The sequence below is a fragment of the Phyllobates terribilis genome, unplaced genomic scaffold (assembly GCF_046119375.1).
Source record: "Phyllobates terribilis strain yellow unplaced genomic scaffold, ASM4611937v1 Scaffold_1__5_contigs__length_1240528914, whole genome shotgun sequence".
Taxonomy (NCBI): Eukaryota; Metazoa; Chordata; class Amphibia; order Anura; family Dendrobatidae; genus Phyllobates; species Phyllobates terribilis.
In genome coordinates this window covers 1,230,816,998-1,230,840,439 of record NW_027362761.1, presented here as the reverse complement: position 1 = coordinate 1,230,840,439, position 23,442 = coordinate 1,230,816,998, and the positions used below count along the sequence as shown (strand labels likewise).

The window sequence follows — 23,442 nt, the reverse complement described above, 5'->3', positions numbered from 1 at the left end:
CTGATCATAAAAATCTGATCTATCTTGATGCTGCCAAGCGCCTGAATGCCCGTCAGGCTAGGTGGGCACTTTTTTTCTCGCGGTTTAATTTTTCCGTTACTTACATCCCGGGTACCAAGAATGTTAAGGCGGATGCCTTGTCTCGCAGTTTTTCTCCCATGGTCGGTGTTGAGGAGGAGGAGAACATTTTACAAGAAGGTGTTGTGATTGCTGCTTTGGACTCCGTTTTGGAGGATGAGATTCTTAAAGCTCAGGAGAATGCTCCATCTAACACTCCCCATGGGAGGTTGTTTGTGCCTAGGACCTTTAGGAGAGATTTGTTTGTTGAGTGTCATGAGTCTCGGTTGGCAGGTCATCCAGGAATTTCTGAGACCAAGAGACTTGTGGGTCGCAGTTTTTGGTGGCCTGGATGGCAGAAGGAAGTCATTAAGTGGGTGCGTCAATGTACTGTGTGTGCTAGATCCAAGTCTTCACATGCTCCTGCTGCGGGGTTGCTTTGCCCTCTGGAGGTTCCTAGTGCACCTTGGACACATCTGGCTATGGACTTTATTAATGACCTTCCCCCCTCTGAAGGTTTCAAGGTCATCTGGGTGGTCGTGGACCGTTTTAGCAAGATGTGTCACTTGGTTCCCTTCCTCAAACTGCCTTGTGCTAAGACACTCGCTAAGGCCTTTGTCAAGGAAATTGTCAGACTACATGGTGTTCCTACTGACATTGTTTCTGATAGGGGACCTCGGTTCGTGGCTCGTTTTTGGCGTGCCTTTTGTGACAGGTTGGGAGTTCATTTGTCGTTTTCATCCGGATATCATCCTGAGTCTAATGGCCAGACAGAAAGGAAGAACCAGGATGTTGAGCAGTTCTTGCGTTGTTTTGTGGCAGACAATCAAGAGGGGTGGTCTGAGTTTCTGCCACTTGCTGAATTTGCTCTTAACAACCATACATCCTCTTCTGCTGGGTGTTCGCCTTTTTTTTGTTGTTCTGGGAGACATCCGTCTTTTGGGTCATTCTCCAAATTGGTATCGGCTGTGCCTGAGGAGGAGAGTTTTTCCGGTGATTTGGAGAGAGTTTGGACGGATGTGCGTGGTAATCTTCAGGAGGCTAACAAAAAATCTAAGAGGTACTTTGATAGGAAACGGCAAGAGGTTTCGTTTGCTATTGGTGACATGGTTTGGTTGTCCTCTAAGAATCTGCGATTGAGGATTCCTTCTAAAAAATTGGGTCCCAAGTTCGTAGGGCCCTTTAACCCCTTAATAACATCTGACGTACTAATAAGCGTCTGTGCCCTGGGACTTAACACCCAGACCTGTATAAGTACGTCATCGCGATCGCGCGCGCACACAGGCTGTGCGGGCACGATCGCCGCCAGGTGTCAGCTGATAGTACCGGGTGTCAGCTGTGACAATGTGCAGGGAGCGGTCCTGCACCGCTCCCAGCACATTAACCCCCGCTATGCTGCGATCGAAGTCGATCGAAATCGATCGCGGCATTGCGGGGACAAGGGGAGGTGATCGGCGATACTCACCTCCTCTTCCGGCTTCCAGCGCAGTCTGCAGCGGTTTCCCGGGTGTTGCCATGATGACCCGATGTCGTCATGACAACATCCGGGTCACCAGAGAGCAGGAAGATTGCTTGGACATGCGCAGTGCATCTCCAAGCAATCTTCACACTGTGCACTTCTGACAGCCTTCATGGCATAGGGATGGTGCTCCATTCCTGTGCCATGCAGGCGATCAGAAAAAAAAAAGTGAAAGTCCCAGAGTGGGACAAAGTAATAAAGTGTAAAAACTCCCTGAAAGTGGAAAAAAAAAAAAAAGTGCAAAAATATTATAAAAAAATAAAAAAAATAATACACCAAAAATAAAAATATAATGTACCCATCAATAAATATTATTATAAAAAAAAATAAAAAAAAAACAATAGAAGTACACATATTTGGTATCGCCGCGTCCGGAACAACCTGACCTATAAAACTGTCCCACTAGTTAACCCCTTCAGTGAACACGGTAAAAAAAAAAAAAAAAAACGAAGCAAAAAACAATGCTTTATCACCATACCGCCAAACAAAAAGTGGAATAACACGCGATCAAAAAGACGCATATAAATAAAAATGATACCGCTAAAAACGTCATCTCGTCCCGCAAAAAACAAGCCACCATACAGCTCCATCAGCCGAAAAATAAAAAAGTTATAGCTCTCAGAATAAAGCAATGCTAAAAAATATTTTTTTCTATAAAATAGCTTTTATTGTGTATAAGCGCCAAAACATAGAAAAATGATACAAATGTGGTACCGCTGTAAACGTACTGACCCGAAGAATAAAGCTACCAATTTTACCACACGCGGAACAGAATAAAAAAAAAAAAAAAAAACAATTCCTGAATTGTTGGTTTTTGTTTATTCTGCCTCCCAAAAATCGGAATAGAAAGCGATCAAAAAATGTCACGTGCCTGAAAATGGCACCAATAACAACGTCAAGTCATCCCGCAAAAAACGAGCTGTCACATGACTGTCTGCCAAAATCTGGAAAAATTATAGCTCTCAAAATATGGCGATGCAAAAACTAGATTTTACAAAAAAAGCGTCTTTTAGTGTGTGACAGCTGTCAGTCATAAAAACCCCATATGATTCTGGCATTGCTGTAATCGCACCGACCCGAAGAATAAAGTCATCTCATCACTTATACCGCACTAGGAACAGCGTAAAAAATAAACTCTTGGGTTAGGATTGGGCTAGGGTTAGGGCTGGGTTTGGGGCTAGGGTTGTGCTGGGGCTAGGGTTGTGCTAGGGTTAGGGTTGTGCTGGGGCTAGGGTTGTGCTGGGGCTAGGGTTGTGCTGGGGCTAGGGTTGTGCTGGGGCAAGGGTTGTGCTGGGGCTAGGGTTGTGCTGGGGCTAGGGTTGTGCTGGGGCTAGGGTTGTGCTGGGGCTAGGGTTGTGCTGGGGCTGGGGTTGTGCTGGGGCTGGGGTTGGGATTTTTTTCAAAAGTAAGAAAAAAAGATGACGATATGGCGACTAGTGTGGAGAGCAAGTGCTCGCTACTTGAGTTTGCATCGGGTGCTCTGGTATGCATTGAGTATCGTGGGTATTTGAGTGACATGCTCGAGTCTCTGCCCCATATGCTTCGCGGCCAAAAAACTTTACGGGGATTGCCTGCCATGCACGAGCGATCCCCGCATGTTTTTTTTTGGGTGTCTAATAACCGTGAAACATGCGGAGCAGGGACTCGAGCATGTCACTCAAGCACACGCTGTACATGGTGCATACCTGAGTACCCGATGCAAACTCAAGTAGCGAGCACTTGCGCTCAAGAATAATGACAACTTATTCAATATGATGACCTAATGTTATCAAATTCTGTGCCGTACCTCTGGGTTCAAAATGTTCACTATACACCTTAATAAAATCCTTGAGGGGTATAGTTTCCAAAATGGGGACACTTGTGGGGGAGCTCCACTGTTTAGGCACATCACGGGCTCTCCAAACACGACATGGTGTCCGCTAACGAATTGAATGGAAAATCGGCTCAAATTGTTAGCGGATATCATGTTGCATTTGGAGAGTCCCTGTGTGCCCAAACATTGGAGCTCCCCCACAAGTGACCCCATTTTGGAAACTAGACCCCCCAAGGAACCTATCTAGATTCATAGTGAGTACTTTGAACCCCAGGTGCTTCACAAATTGATTCATAAAAATTAAAAAGTGTTTTTTTTTTTTCACTTTTTCATTTTTATGAATCAATTTGTGAAGCACCTGGGGGTTCCAAGTGCTCACTATGCATCTAGAAAGGTGCCTTGGGGGGTCTAGTTTCCAAAATGGGGTCAATTGTGGGGGAGCTCCAATGTTTGGGCACACAGGGACTCTCTAAATGCAACATGGTATCCGCTAACAAATTGAATGGAAAATCGGCTCAAATTGTTAGCGGACACCACATTGCGTTTGGAGAGCCCCTCTGTGCCCAAACTTTGGAGCTCCCCCACAAGTGACCCCATTTTGGAAACTAGACCCCCCAAGGCACCTTTCTAGATGCATAGTGAGCACTTGGAACCCCCAGGTGCTTCACAAATTGATTCGTAATAATGAAAAAGTGAAAAAAAAAACACTGTTAGGCTGAAGGTTCCTACGTCCTGGAAGATTAACCCGGTGTTTCATGTTTCTCTGTTGAAAAAAGCTAATGTGTCGGATGGTGACGCCTCTGCCACTGTTCCTCCGGTGGTGGAGGACGGGGAATATGAAATTTCCCGCATCCTAAATTCTAGACGGTATAGAGGGAGTTTGCAGTATCTCGTCGCTTGGAAGGGTTTCGGACCTGAGGATAACTCATGGGTGAGGGCGGATGATGTTTCTGCTTCCAGACTTGTCAGAGCGTTTCACAGGAGGTTTCCTGGTAAGCCTGGGCCTAGGGGATTCGGAGGATCCTCTTAGAAGAGGGGGTACTGTTAGAACTCTCCTGTTAGTTTTTTTTTAGTTTGCTGGTCACATGATCATTTTTGCCTATTTATGCTTTTTGTTGTGTGTTTGTCTTTGACTGCTACTATTTCTGCTAGGAGGTGTCCAACTTATCCCAGTCCCTAGTTCTTGTAGGGATCCCTCCCTCACATCTATAGGTCTTCGTACAGACTAGCCGAGGACTTTAGCGGGTCTGATCGCAGGATCAGGTTCCCCGTTACATCGTAGGGATCTAGTTTAGTTCTATTGTAGGGACAGATCTCCTGTCTTTCCTTAGTCCCTGTAGCAGATCATAACACCTATCTCTATGGCTCTGTATATATATATCCCTATCTCTATGGCGTGTGTATATATATATATATATATATATATATATATATATATATATATATATATATATATATATATATATCCCTATCTCTATGGCTCTGTATATATATATCCCTATCTCTATGAGATAGGGATATATATATATATATATATATATATATATATCCCTATCTCTATGGATGTGTATATATATATATATATATATCCCTATCTCTATGGCGTGTGTATATATATATATATATATATATATATATCCCTATCTCTATGGCTCTGTATATATATATATATATATATATCCCTATCTCTATGGATGTGTATATATATATATATATATATCCCTATCTCTATGGCTCTGTATATATATATCCCTATCTCTATGGCTCTGTATATATATCCCTATCTCTATGGCTGTGTATATATATATCCCTATCTCTATGGCTGTGTATATATATATATCAAATCTCTATGGCTGTGTATATATATATCCCTATCTCTATGGCTGTGTATATATATATATATATATCCCTATCTCTATGGCTGTGTATATATATATATATATATATATATATATATATATATATATATATATATATATATATATATATATCCCAATCTCTATGGCTGTGTATATCTCTATGGATGTGTATATATATATATATCCCTATCTCTATGGCTGTGTGTATATATATATATATATATATATATATATATCCCTATCTCTATGGCTGTGTATATATATATATATATATATATATATATATATCCCTATCTCTAAGGCTGTATATATATATATATATATATATATATATATATATATATATATATATCCCTTATCTCTATGGCTGTGTGTATATATATATATCCCTATCTCTATGGCTGTGTATATATATATATCCCTATCTCTATGGCTGTGTATATATATATCCCTATCTCCATGGCTGTGTATATATATATCTCTATCTCCATGGCTGTGTATATATATATATCTATATATATCTCTCTATCTCTATGGATGTGTATATATAAATATATATCCCTATCTCTATGGATGTGTATATATATATATCCCTATCTCTATGGCTGTGTGTATATATATATCCCTATCTCTATGGCTGTGTATATATATATATCCCTATCTCTATGGCTGTGTATATATATATCCCTATCTCTATGGCTGTGTATATATATATATATATATATATATATATATATCCCTATCTCTATGGCTGTGTATATATATATATATATATATATATATCTCCCTATCTCTATGGCTGTGTGTATATATATCCCTATCTCTATGGCTGTGTGTATATATATATATATCCCTATCTCTATGGCTGTGTGTATATATATATCCCTATCTCTATGGCTGTGTGTATATATATATCCCTATCTCTATGGCTGTGTATATATATATATATATATCCCTATCTCTATGGCTGTGTATATATATATATCCCTATCTCTATGGCTGTGTGTATATATATATCCCTATCTCTATGGCTGTGTGTATATATATATCCCTATCTCTATGGCTGTGTGTATATATATATCCCTATCTCTATGGCTGTGTGTATATATATATCCCTATCTCTATGGCTGTGTATATATATATATCCCTATCTCTATGGCTGTGTGTATATATATATCCCTATCTCTATGGCTGTGTATATATATATATATATATATATATATATATCCCTATCTCTATGGCTGTATATATATATATATATATCCCTATCTCTATGGCTGTGTATATATATATATATATATATATATATCCCTATCTCTATGGCTGTATATATATATCCCTATCTCTATGGCTGTGTATATATATGGCTGTGTATATATATCCCTATCTCTATGGCTGTATATATATATATATCCCTATCTCTATGGCTGTGTATATATATATATATATATCCCTATCTCTATGGCTGTGTATATATATATCCCTATCTCTATGGCTGTATATATATATCCCTATCTCTATGGCTGTGTATATATATATATATATATATATTCCTATCTCTATGGCTGTATATATATATTGTTAGAACCTTGCTCTTAGGTTTTTTCCTTTGCTGGTCACATGACCTTGTTGGCCTATTTAATCCTGCTCCGCCCTTCTGGCTTTGCTGGACTTCATTGTATATCTACTTTCTAGCTAGCCTGTGCTCTGTATCTAACTCTGTTAGTTTGCTTGGTCTACGGACCTCTATGTTCTATCTATTTTGTTTGTTCGTCTGTCTGCTACTATTTCTGTTAGGAGGTGTCCCATATTCCTCCCAGTCCTTAGTACTTGTAGGGATTCCCTCCTCACATCTATAGGTCTCCGTACAGACTAGCTTAGGACTTTAGCAGGTCTGATCGCAGGATCAGGTTCCCTGTTACATCGTAGGGATTCAGCTGAGTCCTATAGTAGGGACAGATCTCCTCTCTTTCCTTAGCTTTGGTAGCAGAACATAACAGTAAGTCCAGCCTGCAAATTCTCTAAGGAAAGATTTTTTTTTTTTTTTTTTGTTCCATCATGGTGTCGGTTCAGGATTTGGCTAAACACCTGCAGGGACTCTCTCTGGAAGTGGCCGAGCTCCGTCAGCACGTGAGTAACTGTCCTGGAGCATATTTCTTGGAGCCTAAGGTATGTTTGCCGGATTTATTTTTTGGTGAACATCAAGAATTTTTTTCATTTAAAAATGCTTGCTTATTGTATTTTCGTTTGAAACCCAAGTCCTCTGGGGATGAATCCCAGCGCGTAGGGTTCATAATGTCACTTTTGCGCAAAGAGCCTCAGGAGTGGGCCTTTTCTTTGCAACCTAGTGATACATGCTTCAGATCAGTGGATAGTTTTTTTTCTGCTTTGGGACTATTATATGATGATCCTGACCGTGTCGCATCAGCTGAGACTGAGTTGAGACGTTTAAAACAAGGATCAGGTAATGTCGAAAAATATTGTACTCATTTTCGTCGTTGGTCCACTCAAACAGGGTGGAACGATTCTGCTCTGAAAAGTCTATTTCTTGCTGGGCTCAGTGAAAGGGTTAAAGACCTGCTAATTGCTTATCCTACACCTGAGGATTTGCAACAGGCTATGCAATTAGCTATACGGGTGGATAGAAGACTGCGTGCTAGGGTTAATGAGAGCAAATCCTCTGCTATGTCAGTTTCTGGTTATGATAATGTGTGTACTAACAGTGGTGAACCGATGGAGATTGGATCGGTGGCACCTCGCTCTCAAGAAAAAGACCGTCGTTTTTCGGAAGGCTTGTGTTTCTATTGCGGAAAATCTGGTCATTTGATTAAAGGCTGTGAGCTTCGTATGAAGAAAGAAAAAAAAATGGTCAGTCACGCCCGTATTGCCTGTTTAAATTCCAAGGGTATATTTTTAGCTGCTTCCACGATTGCTCAGGAAAAATTAATGGAATTTCGGGTGTTTGTTGATTGCGGGTCTACACTGAATGTAATTGATGGGGGATTCGTGGAAAAACTCAATTTAAAACCCGAACCTTTATCATCCCCCATTGCTGTGGTTTCTGTGGATGGCTCCCCTTTGAAGAATATTACTCTCAAGGTCTGTGAATTTCCTCTCACTATTAATGGTGTTCACCATGAGAAATTGGATTTGGTAGTGTTGAATAACTTGCCTTCTCCAGTAATATTGGGTTTGCCCTGGTTAAAATTTCACAATCCTGTACTGGATTGGTCTACCAGTGAAATTAAATCCTGGAGCCATAAATGTTATGACAAGTGTTGTAACGGGCGTATTGCAGCTTTGGATAGGGGAGAATTGCCTGTTCCTATTCAGGATTTTTGGAGAGTTTTTTCTGAGAAGGAATCGCAGGTTTTGCCTCCCCATAGAGACTATGATTGTTCTATTGAATTTGTCCCTGGAGCGACTCTTCCTAAAAGTCGTTTATTTAACCTTACTATTCCTGAGAGGAAGGCTTTGGAGGAATACATACAGACAAGTTTGGCCGCCGGTCACATTAGGCCCTCTAAGTCTCCTGTGGCGGTTGGATTTTTTTTTGTAAAAAAAAAGGACGGCGGTTTACGTCCTTGTCTGGATTTTCGTGAGATTAACAAAATTACTGTACGCAATCCTTACCCACTGCCATTGATTCCTGATCTGTTTAACCAGTTAATGGGGGCCAAGTGGTTCTCTAAAATTGACCTTAAGGGGGCATACAATCTGTTGCGCATGAAGGAGGGTGATGAATGGAAGACTGCTTTTAACACTCCTGTGGGTCATTTTGAGAATCTGGTTATGCCTTTTGGTCTTACTAATGCACCAGCGTTTTTTCAGAATCTGATTAATGACATCCTTAGACCTTTGATCGGTAAAAATGTGGTTGTGTATTTGGATGACATTTTGATTTATTCGCCAGATCTGGAGTCTCATTGGCGGAGCGTGCGTGAGGTATTACAGTTATTAATGGACAATTCGCTTTTTGCTAAGCTGGAGAAATGTGAGTTCGCTGTACAGAGAATTAGTTTTTTGGGCTACATTATCTCCAGCAAAGGTTTTGAGATGGATCCGGTTAAGGTTCAGGCTGTGCAGGAATGGCCTAGGCCTATTGGTTTGAAATCGATACAGAGGTTTTTGGGTTTCGCCAATTACTATAGAAAGTTCATAAAAAATTTTCTAGTATTGTCAAACCTCTGACTGATCTCACCAGGAAAGGTGCTGATGCGGTTCAGTGGTCTTCTGAGGCCATTGAAGCTTTTGTGTATCTCAAGGAGAGGTTCACCTCTGCTCCCATCCTTATGCAGCCTGATGTTACTAGGCCGTTTTTGGTTGAGGTTGATGCTTCCTCTGTGGGGGTTGGCGCAGTATTGTCTCAGGATAACGGGGATGGATTACATCCCTGTGCCTTTTTTTCAAAAAAATTTTCGGAGACTGAACTGAATTACGATATTGGTAATCGGGAATTATTGGCTATTAAACTCGCATTTGAACACTGGCGCCACTTCTTGGAAGGTGCGGAATTTCCCGTTCAGGTTCTTACGGATCATAAAAATCTGATCTATCTTGATGCTGCCAAGCGCCTGAATGCCCGTCAGGCTAGGTGGGCACTGTTTTTCTCGCGGTTTAATTTCTCCGTTACTTACATCCCTGGTACTAAGAATGTTAAGGCGGATGCCTTGTCTCGCAGTTTTTCTCCCATAGTCGGTGCTGAGAAAGAGGAAAACATTTTACAAGAAGGTGTTGTGATAGCTGCTTTGGACTCCGTTTTGGAAGATGAGATTCTTAAAGCTCAGGAGAATGCCCCATCTAACACTCCTCATGGGAGGTTGTTTGTGCCTGAGACCTTTAGGAGAGATTTGTTTGTTGAGTGTCACGAATCTCGGTTGGCAGGTCATCCCGGAATCTCTGAGACCAAGAGACTGGTGGGTCGCAGTTTTTGGTGGCCTGGATGGCAGAAGGAAGTCATTAAGTGGGTGCGCCAATGTACTATATGTGCTAGATCTAAGTCCTCACATACTCCTGCTGCGGGGTTGCTTTGTCCTTTGGAGGTCCCCAGTGCTCCTTGGACACATTTGGCTATGGACTTTATAACTGACCTTCCCCCCTCTGAGGGTTTTACTGTCATCTGGGTGGTCGTGGACCGTTTTAGCAAGATGTGTCACTTGGTTCCCTTCGTCAAACTGCCCTGCGCTAAAACTCTCGCTAAGGCCTTTGTCAAGGAAATTGTCAGACTTCATGGCGTTCCTACTGACATTGTTTCTGATAGGGGTCCTCAGTTCGTGGCTCGTTTTTGGCGTGCCTTTTGTGACAGGTTGGGAATTCATTTGTCGTTTTCGTCCGGATATCATCCTGAATCTAATGGCCAGACAGAAAGGAAAAACCAGGATGTTGAGCAGTTCTTGCGTTGTTTTGTGGCAGACAATCAAGAGGGGTGGTCTGAGTTTCTGCCACTTGCCGAATTTGCTCTTAACAATCATACATCTTCTTCTGCTGGTTGTTCGCCTTTTTTTTGTTGTTCTGGGAGACATCCGTCGTTTGGGTCGTTCTCCAAGTTGGGATCTGCCGTGCCTGAGGAGGAGAATTTTTCCGGTGATTTGGAAAGAGTTTGGACGGATGTGCGTGGTAATCTTCAGGAGGCCAACAGAAAATCTAAAGACTACTTTGATAGGAAACGACAGGAGGTTTTGTTCGCTGTTGGTGACACGGTTTGGTTGTCCTCTAGGAATCTGTGGTTGAGGATTCCTTCTAAGAAATTGGGTCCCAAGTTTGTAGGGCCCTTTAAGGTGCTTCAGGTTGTCAACCAATCTGCTGTTAGGTTGGAGGTTCCTACCTCCTGGAGAATTAATCCGGTATTTCATGTCTCTCTGTTAAAAAAAGCTGTTGTGTCGGATGGTGACGCCTCTGCCTCTGTTCCTCCGGTGGTGGAGGACGGGGAATATGAAATTTCTCGCATCCTTGACTCTAGACGGTATAGAGGTAGTTTGCAGTATCTTGTGGCCTGGAAAGGTTTCGGACCCGAGGATAACTCTTGGGTGAGGTCAGATGATGTTTCCGCGTCCAGACTTATCAGAGCGTTTCACAGGAGATTTCCTGATAAGCCTGGTCCTAGGGGATCCGGAGGATCCTCTTAGAAGGGGGGGTACTGTTAGAACCTTGCTGTTAGGTTTTTTTTCCTTTGCTGGTCACATGACCTTGTTGGCCTATTTAATCCTGCTCCGCCCTTCTGGCTTTGCTGGACTTCATTGTATATCTACTTTCTAGCTAGCCTGTGCTCTGTATCTAACTCTGTTAGTTTGCTTGGTCTACGGACCTCTATGTTCTATCTATTTTGTTTGTTCGTCTGTCTGCTACTATTTCTGTTAGGAGGTGTCCCATATTCCTCCCAGTCCTTAGTACTTGTAGGGATTCCCTCCTCACATCTATAGGTCTCCGTACAGACTAGATTAGGACTTTAGCAGGTCTGATCGCAGGATCAGGTTCCCTGTTACATCGTAGGGATTCAGCTGAGTCTTATAGTAGGGACAGATCTCCTCTCTTTCCTTAGCTTTGGTAGCAGAACATAACATATATATATATATATATCCCTATCTCTATGGCTGTGTGTATATATATATATCCCTATCTCTATGGCTGTGTGTATAATATATATCCCTATCTCTATGGCTGTGTATATATATATATCCCTATCTCTATGGCTGTGTATATATATATATATATATATATCCCTATCTCTATGGCTGTGTATATATATATATATATATATATATATATATATATATATATATATATATATATATATATATATATATATATATATATATATATCCCTATCTCTATGGCTGTGTATATATATATATATATATATCCCTATCTCTATGGCTGTGTGTATATATATATATATATCCTTATCTCTATGGCTGTGTATATATATATATATATATATATATATATATATATATATATATCCCTATCTCTATGGCTGTGTGTATATATATATATCCCTATCTCTATGGCTGTGTGTATATATATATCCCTATCTCTATGGCTGTGTGTATATATATATATCCCTATCTCTATGGCTGTGTGTATATATATATATATATATCCCTATCTCTATGGCTGTGTGTATATATATATATATCCCTATCTCTATGGCTGTGTGTATATATATATATATCCCTATCTCTATGGCTGTATATATATATATCACTATCTCTATGGCTGTGTATATATATATCCCTATCTCTATGGCTGTGTGTATATATATATATATATATATATATATCCCTATCTCTATGGCGGTGTGTATATATATATCCCTATCTCTATGGCTGTGTGTATATATATATATATCCCTATCTCTATGGCTGTGTATATATATATATCCCTATCTCTATGGCTGTGCATATATATATATATATCCCTATCTCTATGGCTGTGCATATATATCCCTATCTCTATGGCTGTGTGTATATATTTATCCCTATCTCTATGGCTGTATATATATATCCCTATCTCTATGGCTGTGTATATATATATATATATATATATATCCCTATCTCTACGGCTGTGTATATATATATATATATATATATATCCCTATCTCTATGGCTGTATATATATATCCCTATCTCTATGGCTCTGTATATATATATCCCTATCTCTATGGCTGTGTGTATATATATATCCCTATCTCTATGGCTGTGTATATATATATATCCCTATCTCTATGGCTGTGTATATATATATATATATATATATATATATATATATATATATATATATATCCCTATCTCAATGGCTGTGTATATATATATATATCCCTATCTCTATGGCTGTGTATATATATATATATATATCCCTATCTCTATGGCTGTGTGTATATATATATATATCCCTATCTCTATGGCTGTGTATATATATATATATATATATATATATATATATCCCTATCTCTATGGCTGTGTGTATATATATATATCCCTATCTCTATGGCTGTGTGTATATATATATATCCCTATCTCTATGGCTGTGTATATATATATATCCCTATCTCTATGGCTGTGTATATATATATATATATCCCTATCTCTATGGCTGTGTATATATATATATATATATCCCTATCTCTATGGCTCTGTATATATATATCCCTATCTCTATGGCTGTGTATATATATATCCCTATCTCTATGGCTGTGTATATATATATATATATATATATATATATATATATATATATATATATATATATATATATATATATATATATATATATATATATATATATATATATATATATATATCCCTATCTCTATGGCTCTGTATATATATATCCCTATCTCTATGGCTGTGTATATATATATCCCTATCTCTATGGCTGTGTGTATATATATATATCCCTATCTCTATGGCTGTGTGTATATATATATCCCTATCTCTATGGCTGTGTGTATATATATATCCCTATCTCTATGGCTGTATATATATATATATCCCTATCTCTATGGCTGTGTGTATATATATATCCCTATCTCTATGGCTGTGTGTATATATATATCCCTATCTCTATGGCTGTGTGTATATATATATATCCCTATCTCTATGGCTGTGTATATATATATATATATATATATATATATATATATATATATATATATATCCCTATCTCTATGGCTGTGTATATATATATATATATATCCCTATCTCTATGGTTGTGTGTATATATATATATCCCTATCTCTATGGCTGTGTATATATATATATATATATATATATATATATATATATATCCCTATCTCTATGGCTGTGTATATATATATATATATATCCCTATCTCTATGGTTGTGTGTATATATATATATCCCTATCTCTATGGCTGTGTATATATATATATATCCCTATCTCTATGGCTGTGTATATATATATATATATATATATATATATCCCTATCTCTATGGCTGTGTGTATATATATATCCCTATCTCTATGGTTGTGTGTATATATATATCCCTATCTCTATGGCTGTGTATATATATATATATCCCTATCTCTATGGCTGTGTATATATATATATCCCTATCTCTATGGCTGTGTATATATATATATATATATATCCCTATCTCTATGGCTGTGTATATATATATATATCCCTATCTCTATGGCTGTGTATATATATATATATCCCTATCTCTATGGCTGTGTATATATATATATCCCTATCTCTATGGCTGTGTATATATATATATATCCCTTTCTCTATGGCTGTGTATATATATATATATATATATATATATATATATATCCCTATCTCTATGGCTGTGTATATATATATATATATCCCTATCTCTATGGCTGTGTATATATATATATATATATATATATATATATATATATCCCTATCTCTATGGCTGTATATATATATCCCTATCTCTATGGCTGTATATATATATATATCCCTATCTCTATGGCTGTGTGTATATATATATCCCTATCTCTATGGCTGTGTATATAAATATATATCCCTATCTCTATGGCTGTGTATATATATATATATATCCCTATCTCTATGGCTGTGTATATAAATATATATCCCTATCTCTATGGCTGTGTATATATATATATATATCCCTATCTCTATGGCTGTGTATATATATATATATATCCCTATCTCTATGGCTGTATATATATATCCCTATCTCTATGGCTGTGTGTATATATATATCCCTATCTCTATGGCTGTGTGTATATATATATCCCTATCTCTATGGCTGTGTATATATCTATATCCCTATCTCTATGGCTGTATATATATATATCCCTATCTCTATGGCTGTATATATATATATCCCTATCTCTATGGCTGTGTGTATATATATATCCCTATCTCTATGGCTGTGTATATATATATATATCCCTATCTCTATGGCTGTGTATATATATATATCCCTATCTCTATGGCTGTGTATATATATATATATATCCCTATCTCTATGGCTGTGTATATATATATATATCCCTATCTCTATGGCTGTGTATATATATATATATCCCTATCTCTATGGCTGTGTATATATATATATCCCTATCTCTATGGCTGTGTATATATATATATATCCCTTTCTCTATGGCTGTGTATATATATATATATATATATATATATATATATATATATATATCCCTATCTCTATGGCTGTGTATATATATATATATATATCCCTATCTCTATGGCTGTGTATATATATATATATATATATATATATATATCCCTATCTCTATGGCTGTATATATATATCCCTATCTCTATGGCTGTATATATATATATATCCCTATCTCTATGGCTGTGTGTATATATATATCCCTATCTCTATGGCTGTGTATATAAATATATATCCCTATCTCTATGGCTGTGTATATATATATATATATATATCCCTATCTCTATGGCTGTGTATATAAATATATATCCCTATCTCTATGGCTGTGTATATATATATATATATCCCTATCTCTATGGCTGTGTATATAAATATATATCCCTATCTCTATGGCTGTGTATATATATATATATATCCCTATCTCTATGGCTGTGTATATATATATATATATCCCTATCTCTATGGCTGTATATATATATCCCTATCTCTATGGCTGTGTGTATATATATATCCCTATCTCTATGGCTGTGTGTATATATATATCCCTATCTCTATGGCTGTGTATATATATATATATCCCTATCTCTATGGCTGTGTATATATCTATATCCCTATCTCTATGGCTGTATACATATATCCGTATCCCTATGGCTGTGTGTATATATATATCCCTATCTCTATGGTTGTGTGTATATATATATATCCCTATCTCTATGGCTGTGTATATATCTATATCCCTATCTCTATGGCTGTATACATATATCCGTATCCCTATGGCTGTGTGTATATATATATCCCTATCTCTATGGTTGTGTGTATATATATATCCCTATCTCTATGGCTGTGTGTGTATATATATATCCCTATCTCTATGGCTGTGTGTATATATATATCCCTATCTCTATGGTTGTGTATATATATATCCCTATCTCTATGGCTGTGTATATATCTATATCCCTATCTCTATGGCTGTGTATATATATATATATATATATCCCTATCTCTATGGCTGTGTGTATATATCTATATCCCTATCTCTATGGCTGTGTGTATATATATATATCCCTATCTCTATGGCTGTGTGTATATATATATCCCTATCTCTATGGCTGTGTATATATATATCCCTATCTCTATGGCTGTGTATATATCTATATCCCTATCTCTATGGCTGTGTATATATATGGCTGTGTACACGCTCCATGATGGGCTCCGCTCTCCCCTCCGCAGACTGTCAGCACTGAGCGGTGAACACTGCGCCTGTGCGGAGCGGGGACCGGAGCCCCTCCGCCGCTTCTCCGCCATCTCTGGGGTCTCACCTGTCAGATGCACTTCATCTTCCGCCAGTCTCTCCTCTTATTTCTGCCCACACATCGCCACTTCCGGTCGTGTGACATCACGGACATGGAGCGTGAACTACTCGACTTCATATCCGCCAGCACTTCCCAGCATCCTCCACTGGCACAATCACTTCCTGTAATTAAATTATCATGACCACGCCCACAATATACCCGACCCTGCACGCAAGTGTGAATGTGAATCCTGGAGCTTGCGACCACCGGCTGCTCCTCACTGTACAGGACCCCCGACTGCTCCTCACCGTACAGATCCCCCGGCTGCTCCTCACCGTACAGGGTCCCTGGCTGCTCCTCACTGTACAGATCCCCCGGCTGCTCCTCACTGTACAGATCCCCCGGCTGCTCCTCACTGTACAGATCCCCCGGCTGCTCCTCACTGTACAGATCCCCCGGCTGCTCCTCACCGTACAGGGTCCCTGGCTGCTCCTCACCGTACAGATCCCCCTGCTGCTCCTCACTGTACAGATCCCCCGGCTGCTCCTCACTGTACAGATCCCCCAGCTGCTCCTCACTTTTACAGGTCCCCCGGCTGCTCCTCACTGTACAGATCCCCCGGCTGCTCCTCACTGTACAGATCCCCCTGCTGCTCCTCACTGTACAGATCCCCTGGCTGCTCCTCACTGTACAGGTCCAGGTCCCCCGGCTGCTCCTCACTGTACAGATCCCCCAGCTGCTCCTCACTGTACAGATCCCCCTGCTGCTCCTCACTGTACAGATCCCCCGGCTGCTCTTCACTGTACAGATCCCCCAGCTGCTCCTCACTTTTACAGGTCCCCCGGCTGCTCCTCACTGTACAGATCCCCCGGCTGCTCCTCACTGTACAGATCCCCCTGCTGCTCCTCACTGTACAGATCCCCTGGCTGCTCCTCACTGTACAGGTCCAGGTCCCCCGGCTGCTCCTCACTGTACAGGACCCCAGCTGCTCCTCACTGTACAGATCCCCCGACTGCTCCTCACTGTACAGATCCCCAGATTGCTCCTCACTGTACAGATCCCACGGCTGCTTCTCACTGTACAGATCCCCCGGCTGCTCCTCACTGTACAGGACCCCCGACTACTCCTCACTGTACAGGACCCCCAATTTCTCCTCACTGTACAGGTCCCCCGGCTGCTCCTCACCGTACAGGACCCCTGGCTGCTCCTCACCGTACAGGACCCACGGCTGCTCCTCACTGTACAGATCCCCCGGCTGCTCCTCACTGTACAGATCCCTCGGCTGCTTCTCACTGTACAGATCCCCCGACTACTCCTCACTGTACAGGACCCCCGGCTGCTCCTCACTGTACAGGACCCCCGACTGCTCCTCACTGTACAGGTCCCTCGGCTGCTCCTCACTACAGGACCCCGGCTGCTCCTCACTGTACAGGTCCCCCGGCGGCTCCTCACTACAAGACCCCGGCTGCTCCTCACTGTACAAGACCCCAAGCTGGTCATCACTATACAGGACCCCCGGCTGCTCCTCACTGTACAGGACCCCCGGCTGCTCCTCACTGTACAGATCCCCCAGCTGTCCTCACTGTACAGATCCCCCAGCTGTCCTCACTGTACAGGTCCCCCAGCTGCTCCTCACTATACAGGTCCCCGACTGCTCTTCACTGTACAGGATCCTCGGCTGCTCCTCACTGTACAGGTCCCCCGGCTGCTCCTCACTGTACAGGACCCCGGCTGCTCATCACTGTACAGGTGCCTGGCTGCTCTTCACTACAGGACCCCGGCTGCTCCTCACTGTACGGATCCGTCAGCTGCTCCTTACTGTATGGGTTACCCTGCTGCTTCTCACTGTACAGAACCCCGGCTGCTTCTCACTGTACAGATACCCCGGCTGCTCTTCACCACAGGACCCCGGCTGTTCCTCACTGTACAGGTCCCCCGCTGCTCCTCACTGTACACGTCCCCGGCTGCTCTTCACTGTACAGGACTCCTCACTGTACCGGTCGCCTGGCTGCTCTTCACTGTACAGGCCCCGGCTGCTCCTCACTGTGCATGTCCCTAACTGATCCTCACTTTACAGGTCCCCGGCTTCTCACTGTACAAGTCCCCGGCTGCTCCTCACTGTAGAGATCCCCGGCTGCTCCTCACTGTAGAGATCCACAGCTGCTCCTCACTGTACAGATACTCGGCTGCTCCTCACTGTACAGGTCCCCGGCTGCTCCTCACTGTACAGTTCCCCGGCTGCTCCTTAGTGTACAGATCACCGGCTGCTCCTCACTGTACAGGACCCCCAGCTGCTCCTCTATGTACAGGACCCCGGCTGCTCCTCAGTGTACAGGACCCCGGCTGCTCCTCAGTGTACAGGATCCCCGGCTGCTCCTCACTGTACAGGTTTCTCTGCTGCTCCTCACTGTACAGGTCCCCCGGCTGCTCCTCACTGTACAGGATCCCAGCTGCTTCTCACTGTACAGCACCCCGGCTGCTCCTCACTGTACAGGACCCCGGCTGCTCCTCACTGTACAGGTCCCCCGGCTGTTCGTCACTGTGCAGTACCCCAGCTGCTCCTCACTATACAGCTCCCCCAGCTGCTCTTCACTGTACAGGTTCCCCGGCTGCTCCTCACTGTACAGGGCTCCTCACTGTTCAGGTACCACGGCGGCTCCTCACTGTACAGGTCCTCAGGCTGCTCCTCACTGTTCAGATCCCCTGACTGTCCTCATTGCACAGGTCCCCCAACTGATCCTCACTGTACAGATCCCCCCGTCTCCTCCTCATTGTACAGGTCCCTGGCTGCTTCTCACTATACAGGACCTCGGCTTCTCCTCACTTTACAGGACCCTCGGCTGCTCCTCACTGTACAGAACCCCGGCTGCTCCTCACTGTACAGGTCCCCCGGCTGCTCCTCACTGTACAGGTCCCCCGGCTGCTCCTCACTGTCCAGGTTCCCCGTCTGCTCCTCACTGTATGGGTCCCCTGGCTGCTTCTCACTGTACGGGGTTCTTGACTCTACAGGTCTTTCGGCTGCCCCTGACAATACGGGTCCCTCCGCTGCTCCTCACTGTATGGGGCTCCTGACTGTACAGGTCCCCTGCTGCTCCTCACTGTACGGAGCTCCTCTCTGTATGGGTCCCGTGGCAACTCCTCACTGTACAGGTCCCCCAGCAGCTTCTCACTGTATGGGGTTCCTCAATGTATAGGTCCCCTGGCAGCTCCTGACTGTATGGGGCTCCTCACTGTATGGGTCCCTCGGCAGCTCCTGACTGTACGGGGCTCCTCACTGTACGGGTCCTCCGGTGGCTCCTCACTGTACAGGGCACCTCACTGTATGGGTCCCCCGACGGCTCCTGACTGTACGGAGCTCCTCAGTGTATGGGGCTCCTCAATGTAAGGGGCCCCCGGCTGCTCCTGACTGTACGGGACTTGTCACTGTGCCGGTCCCCCAGTGGTTCCTGACTGTACAGGGCTCCGGATTGTGTAGGGCCCCCGGCGGCTCCTCACTGTACTTGCCCTTTCAGATCCACACTGTATGGGGCTTTTCACTGTATGGGTCCCCTCGCTGCTCCTCAGTGTACGGGGCTCCTCGCTGTACAGGTCCCTGGCTTCTCCTCACTGTACGGGGCTCCTCACTGTACGGGTCCCTGGCTCCTCCTCACTGTACGGGGCTCCTCACTCTACGGAGCCCCAGTGGCTCCTGACTGAACGGGGCTCCTCAAATTAAACCCTGCACCACTGTCCAGAAAGGCAGAAATGATCACCTTCTCTTTGCCGGGATGGATCTTGGGTGGTGGAAAAATTGAGATCTACCAAGGGAAGAAATAAGTACAACCGGATTGCCAACCTCCCCGCAACCCGGTCTCCTCAGTTTTCCGGCAGTTTTTTACAGTGGGAGTATGGAAGGACACATACTCACAAAATGACCCCTTCCACCACAGAAAAAGCACTCTCCCTCTTTACTCCAAAGTACCATTGCACCCACAAAATGTGCCGACCCACCCAACTGCATGGGTTCTATAGTAGCCTCATGCCCAATTCCCGTGACACCGGGCCCCCCGGAAATAGGGGTGTCTCCTTATGTCTCTGACAAAGACTGTGGTCCATGCAGATGGCCAAAGACATGGTCGTCTCCAGGGAGATCGGGGACTCATGTAGGGCAAAAGCATCCTTTACTGATAACCCTTGAATGAACTGGCTACAGAGTGCAGGGTCATTCCACTTAGTGTCTGTGGACCACCTCCGAAACTCGGGAGCAATACTTCTCCGCCAGCCGGTCTCCCTGCCGAAGCTGACGTAGTGTGGATTCCACCAGGGAGACATGGTCGGGGTCATTTATATGTGACCTAACGCCTAGAAGAGAAAATGCCCAGGCTTGAGGGTCACTCTGGAGGAGGGAGATTACGATCCCCACCCATTGCTCCTCAGTACCAGAGGAGTGAGGCCGCAGCTTATAGTATAATTTACAGGTTTATCTGAAGACAAAAAACTTGTCACGCCGGTAAATGACGTCAGTGCATGCGCAGTGAGAACTTTCCCACGCTTGCGCTGACGTCACTGAGGTGAACCGAGTTCATATGACATCAACTCCTCTCAAGTTGATGATGGCACCGCGAGTCACTGAGGATTGCAAGCATGCGCTCCTCAGTGTCTCTCCAGGATGGCAGGGTGGATAGTCGCATCAAGCTACTATGCAGCCTGCCATCTAGATGTAGAAGAGCTGGACATGTCGCGGGACAAAAGGATTATGTTCTTCACACGGGAAAGGCGAGGATGAGGTTGGTTTATTATTTTATTTTTATTTCAGGTGACAATGGCTTCAGGTGGAATGGGCATAATGGTAAGTAGAGTTTAATTTAGAATATTAAAGGTGTCTGTGTGATTATTTCAAATAAAATATTTTATTCATGGTGTGGGTGTTTTCATTTCACATTTGACTTTCACTATGGGGTTAGTAATGGAGGCGTCTTATAGACGCCTCTCCATTACTAACCTGGGCTTGATGTCAGCTGGCATTATAAGCTGACATCAACCCCAACCCTATAACCCCACTGCCATCGCTACATGGCAATGGGCAGAGCGAGTCTAAGGGCCAGAATTGGCGCATCTTATGGATGCACCATTTCTAGGGCGACTGAGGGCTGGTGTTTGTAGTCTGGGAGGGGGCCAATATTCATGGCCCCTTCCTAGGCTATTATTATCAGCCCTTAGCTGTCTGCCTAGCCTTTGCTGGCTGTTAAAATAGGGGGACCCCACGTCGATTTTTTTGGTGGTCCCCCATTTTAATAGCCAGTTAAGGCTAAGAATACAGCTGGGGGCTGATATTAGTAGCGTGGGAAGCTCCATGGGTCTTACCCCCTTCCCAGGCTACAAACATCTGCCCACATCTGTCTACTTACCCTCTGATAGAGAATAAAATTACGGGGGGCCCCACTCCATTTATTTTTTTTTCTAATTCTTTCATTTAACAATAAATTACATGTACAGGAAGCAACACATGCAAAACACAGTATATCTCACTCACATAATTATATGTATATATATATATTTCTGAATTTGTGTATGTATCAATCTGTCTGTATATATTTAACATAGACAGTTGTGCTCAAAAGTTTACATACCCCGGCAGAATTTTTCCTTTCTTGGCCTTGTTTCAGAGAATATGAATGATAACAAAAAAAACTTTTTCTCCACTCATGGCTTAACCCAACCAATAACCATTTATTGTCAAACTACTGTGTTTTCTCTTTTTAAATCTTAATGACAACCAAAAACATCCAAATGTCCCTGATCAGAAGTTCCCATACCCTGGTGATTTTGGCCTGATAACATGCACAGAATTTGACATAAATGGGTTTGAATGGCTACTAAAGGTAACATCCTCACCTGTGACCTGTTTGCTTGTAATCAGTGTGTGTGCATAAAAGCTGAGTGAGGTTCTGGGATCCAGACAAACTCTTGCATCTTTCATCCAGCCACTGACATTTCTGGATTGTGAGTCATGGGGAAAGTAAAAGAATTGTCAACGGATCTACGGGAAAAGGTAGTAGAACTGTATAACACAGGAAAGGGATACAGAAAATATCCAAGGAATTGATAATGCCAGTCAGCAGCATTCAAACTATGATTAACAAATGGAAAATACGCCAAACAGCACAGAGACAAACCTCAAAACTTCTGGAACAGGGTAATTTGGAGTGATGAGACCAAAATTGAACTTTTTGGCCACAACCATAAACGTTACATTTGGAGAGAGGTCAACAAGGGCTATGATGAAAGGAACACAATTCCTACAGTAAAGCATGGAGGTGGATCGCTGATGTTTTGGGGATGTGTGAGCTACAAAGGCACAGGAAACTTGGTAAAAGTTGAAGGAAAGATGAAGGCAGCTCGTTATCAGCAAATACTGGAGGCAAATTTGCACTCGTCAGCCCGGAAGATACGCATGAGACGTACTTGGACGTTCCAACATGACAATGATCCAAAACACAAGGCCAAGTCGACCTGTCATTGGCTACAGCAGAACAAACTGAAGGTTCTGGAGTGGCCATCTCAGTCTCCTGACCTCAATGTCATTGAGCCACTCTGGGGAGATCTCAAGCGCGCAGTTCATGTAGACAGCCCAGGAATTTACAGGAACTGGAGGCTTTTTTGCCAAAAAGAATGGGCAGCTTTACCATCTGAGAAAATAAAGAACCTCATCCACAACTACCACAAAGGACTTCAAGCTGTCATTGATGTTAGAGGGGGCAATACACGGTATT

General features: G+C 42.4%; 1 protein-coding gene across 1 annotated transcript in view; it reads right to left on the bottom strand.

The window, feature by feature from the left end:
* DQX1 (DEAQ-box RNA dependent ATPase 1) overlaps positions 1-16,839 on the bottom strand; it is a 69,588-nt gene extending 52,749 nt beyond the window's left edge. The window contains exon 1 of the mRNA XM_073650024.1: positions 16,718-16,839. The gene's annotated coding sequence lies outside the window, so the exon portion shown is untranslated. The remainder of the gene's footprint in view (positions 1-16,717) is intronic.
* Positions 16,840-23,442: the final 6,603 nt, after the last annotated feature.